This window comes from Pteropus medius, unplaced genomic scaffold (genome assembly GCF_902729225.1).
Source record: "Pteropus medius unplaced genomic scaffold, Ma_sr-lr_union100, whole genome shotgun sequence".
Lineage (NCBI taxonomy): Eukaryota > Metazoa > Chordata > Mammalia > Chiroptera > Pteropodidae > Pteropus > Pteropus medius.
Window position 1 is genome coordinate 33903 of NW_024345313.1, and position 4816 is coordinate 38718.

The 4816-nt window shown below is 56.3% G+C and overlaps 1 pseudogene; it reads left to right on the plus strand.

The window, feature by feature from the left end:
- The first annotated feature begins 715 nt into the window (after positions 1 to 715).
- On the plus strand, positions 716 to 834 carry LOC120611024 (uncharacterized; annotated as a pseudogene).
- Positions 835 to 4816: the final 3982 nt, after the last annotated feature.

Sequence of the window (4816 nt, forward strand, 5' to 3'; positions counted from 1 at the left end):
AAGAGCCAGGCACCGCCACCTACCGTGGCAGCGTCACAGCGGCATTCCTGCGGAAGCCGAAGACATCCCCGAGCTCGGGGGCTTGACCTGGCAAGTACCGGTCACCCTTGTCTGTAAGGAGGCTTTCCAGTTGCTTCAGAGAGATGGAAGTCTCCAGGCTGAAATGAACGAAGGTTGTCAGTGTGCCTGGCCCAGGGCCGGCACTCACTAGATACTCGCTGAGTGAATGAGAGGAACAGCGGCCGGCTCCCTCCTTTCTGCTTCCGCTGCCCATGGGTCACCCCTTGCTCGGCCACCTCCCACGCTGATGGATATGCAAGGCTGCCGTGTCGGCAGGATGGAGCGCATCCGTGGGACCCGGTACGCTTTCTTCATGAGATTTCCAAGTGTTAATTACACTGGTGTTTGTGCAAGTGCTGGTCACCTTCTGTCCCCCGCTTGTGGGCAGAAAAGGCCAAGAAGGCGTTTGCTTTCTCCCCTCTGACCCACCTCCCCTGGCAGCTGGCACAGAACCTGCCACTTCATAGCTATGCGATGCTCAGTGAATAGATTATGAAAGTGTAGGTGCCCTTTCTAAAAGCCATCACCGGAATGCGAGACCCTCACGGGCAAAACCTGGGTATTTTCCACCCTGAAAGCGCCAAAATTCGATACAGCATGCGACACTAAAAATGTTTAGAATTTCATTTAAATTTCATTTCAATTTAACGGACCAGTCTGCGGCCATGCCACCCTGAACAAGCCCGATCCTGTCTGATCTCGGCAGCTAAGCAGGGTCGGGTCTGGTTAGTACTTGGATGGGAGACCACCTGGGAAGACCAGGTGCTGTAGGTGTAAAAAATAAAAAATAAGGGATTGTAAGCTGACAAGGTCCTTGCAATCTGTGAGGTCAACCAAGGGTTGCCTCGCCTAAAAACAATAAATAAACAAACAAACAAACAAACAATAAAAAATAAACAAATTTAACTGACCAGCATCTTAAAGGAAGGGAGGAAATATTACTCGTGACTGAAAAAATACTAAGGAAAAGCATTTTGAACGTAACCGAGAGTCCCTGGGGAAGCAGCTGGGAGGGGACATCTGGAAAGGACGGTTTTCATAATTCACATCTTAAAGAACCGTACGCGCCATTCCACCCGTGTCCTCATGTCTCATCAGAAACGGTGAAGCGCCAGGCTCCTCCGACTGACGCGCCTGCCGGCCCATCACCCCGAGACATCTGGACACTCAGTTAAAGGCCCCCTGGAGCCCTAATGGCGGAAATGAGTGACAGGCCAAATGACCGTGGTCCAGAGGGACCCTCCGGCTGGAGGGGAGGCACCATCGGGCGATTTTCTCAGCCGAGACAAGAAAGGGGGTGATGGAGACGGAGAGCTGGCCTCGGGGATCAGCACCACCGGACAGCACTCCTGTGAGGTCCTCCAGCTTGACCCTGTGAATGTGTGCATGTGTGCATGTGTAAAGTGGGGGGGGCATGTGTGGGGGTACATGTGTGTAGGTGTGCATTTGTGTGCATTTGTGTGCATTTATTGCATTTGTGTATTGTGTGGGCATGCTTGTCAGGGCTATGTGTATCACAATGCAGTGTGTGCATGTGGGACTTTGAGCGCGTGTGCACGCGATCCACTGATCCAACCGATACATGTGGAATCCGCTAACGCATGTATGGGTGTGGGGTACATGTGTGTGTGCATGTGAAGAATGGGGGGCGCAGCACGTGGGGGTGTATACATGATCTGGTGTATTTATTGTGCGCGATGTGAAGCATGGAGTGCATAATGGTGCCACATGTGGAAAGTGTACATGTGGTGTGGGTGAAGTGTGTCATTTGTGTGCCCGCGTGTAAATGTACGTGGGAAGCTTTGTCCTGCAGTGTGTGTGCGTTAACAATGCATGCATGTGAGGGTGTGCGCGGCTGTGTGCATGTGAGCATAGCTGTAATGTCCATGAGATACGATGTCGCGTGTGCATGGCGCATGCATGTGATAATAGGTATAATGTACGCAGCATTTATTATTTCACGATGTGGTAATGGATTATCACGACCAGGCACGATGACGGATGTGTGCACACGTGTGTGCACGAGTGTGTGTTGTGGTTGAGCATGTGCACGTATGTGTGTGTGGGCATGGCCGTGTGTGTGAGAATGTGTGTGCGGGGTGCACGTGGGGCACGCGTGTGTGCCTGAGTGTGCATGGGTTTGCGTGTGGGCGTGGCCATGTGTGTCCAGACCCCAGCCGGAGTGGAGCTTCTCGCCCACGCTGCACAGATGGTGCTGGCTTGTCCCCGTCAGCAGGGCGGACGGGCCACGAGGACGAAGGGAGGGCCTCACGCATTGACACAGCTGGGTGCAGGCGGCAGACCTCTGAGGGGCAGTGTACTTGAGAGTTTCGCAGCCCCTTACCCGCCCAGGGCAGTCCCTTCCAGCCCCGTCCTTCCTGTGTCCCCTCTGCACCCCACGCCAGGGCCCTCCCTCAGGCCCCAAGGTCATCTTTGGCAGAGAGGGGATAAGAGAAACACTGGGCAGGGCAGAAAGCCCCCCCTGACCAGCAATTCTACTCAGGAGTGGGGCGAATTGTACCCAAAAAGTGTACCAAAAAGTACCACCCCGCCGACACGATCTCTCTGGGGTGGTGCGGCGCCCACAAATCTGTCATCTGCCAGACCAGGCTCAGAGAGAGGACCGTCACAGCCAGTGGACAGGCCAGGCCCAAGGGTGATGGGTCATTGAGGGGGTCCTCAACTCACACCTCTGCCTGCCCCTCACCCACACCTGGGAGAGCAGCACCTGGCCTGTCACCGTGGTGACCCAGCTCCTGGCACAGTCTGGCCCACCCTCAGAAGGTGCAGAGGGCCGAAGCCAGAACCAAGCGTGAGCCCCTGGACCGGGCCATGGGGGAGCGAGGGCAGTCGCCGAGGCCACAGCAGACCCAGGCAGCCTGCTCCTGGCCTCCGGCCTGGTCAGCAGCGTGAACTTGAGACAGATAGTCCTGACACCATTAAAAAGCACATGTCCCAACAAAGACACAGCCAGAGGTCCCCTGTGTACTAGGAAGGGAAGGGGCCAGCCATGGCCGTGTGCGCGGCATAATTTCTGTAGAAACCCACATTTGCGTGGATGAAGCACACGAGAAGGTCCAGAGGCCACTTGCAGCCAGTCACGCTCCAGAGGACGGCTTTCCCTCCCTTTTTACACACGCCTGCCTGTTCTAGACTTCCTGCGATGAGTGCGGATGCTTGAGCTGCATTTTAAGATTCCAGAAAGTAACCACTGATTTTAAAAGAGAGAGCCTGGGGGCGGCTGAGGAGCACGGCAGGCAGGGCCGCAGGGCCAAGGGCCGGGAGTCTGGTGAGCGCACGCGTATCAGAGGCCAGCGGTGGGAGCCTTCCCCACGCGCTCCCGTGCTGAGCCTCACCCAGGCGCGGCCGGCCACATCTGTCACTCAGATGGCAAAGCAGAAGCACCAGGAGGCCGGAGCTGCCCAGGACCCCAGGCCAGCGAGAAAAAGGAGCTAGATTCAGTGGATCTGTGTCCCGGACTTTGCCCTCAGGCCCTGGCTGCCACACGGGTCCCCAGAAGGTTCTGGAAGGTGGGAGCCGCCCCAGGAGCAAGGAATAAAGGCGGTAAGTGGGGCCTGCACAGCGCCCACCCAGACACCACCACCCGCAGCAAAGGCCTGGCGAGTCCCCTCACCGCCCGGGTCCCCCACTGCCCGGGTCCCTCACTGCCCTGCAGGCAGGGATGGCAAGAACTAACTGGCCAAAACTTGGTCTTGCGGGGGTGTGGGGGAGGTTCATCTGAATGGCACCGGCTCCATGTGGGATCCCAGCGTCCCTGACAGGCGCACACACTCTCACAGGCTGCACAGGTGTGGGCAGTGTGACCCCACACAGGAGCTGGCAAGGTGGACATGAGCCTTGAAGTTGTCACTCCTGGGTCCCCAGGGCAGAACTGGGTGCCTGACAGACACCCTCCAAGAGACACTAGCTCCTTCGCCCAGAAAAACGAAGAGCACAGCGCTTCCTGCCCCCGCCTCCTCCCCCGGTGGCCCTGTTTCCTCCTGGACTCTGCTCCCCCTTAGTGGTGTCCAACCTGGTGACTCAAACCAGAGGGGCAGGATGCTAACATTCAATTACGATTTCAGAGGACATCCCCGGAGTCAGGGAATTTCATATCCCGAAACCTTTGCCTCCAGGTAGTAAAATAAATAAATAAACAAAGAAAGAAAGGCCTGTTTCCTCGAGCTCTGTACTGCAAACACCATAAATCCCAAAGATTAGAGCCAACACTCCTGCCAGCCCCCTTCCTGGCATGGCCTCCAATGGCATTTCCTGTTTGCGAGTGACAAATAAAATATTTAGACAGCATGAGCCGAACATTGCGAGCCCACCGGGCCACGGCTGCACGGCTCCCAGCAGCGGGGCAGAAAGACCAATCAAAATAAAATAAAAGCCAGATAAACGTGGACGGCTCACTTTAAAAATGCATAAACGCTAAGCTCCCTTGCGAATCATTCTGGTTTAACTAGCGAAAAGCCCCATCTAACTTCCTAAAGAGGTCCGCTGCAGCATGAATTTTTGAGAAACCCTGTGTCACGGTCCCTAGTGAGTTTGGTGTGTCCCAGCAGGATGGAGCAGGGGGTCCCTGAAGTCCCTTCGGAACCCCACAGAGCAGTGACAGCCGGCAAGCACACAGTGTGAGCTCTGGGACCGTGAGACCCAGCACGAGCTCGCTCTGCATCCACACCTGGCTCTGGACACACCAGCCCGTCACCGACCGGCTGGGTGGCCCCTTAGACACCCGGGGCCTCGGTTT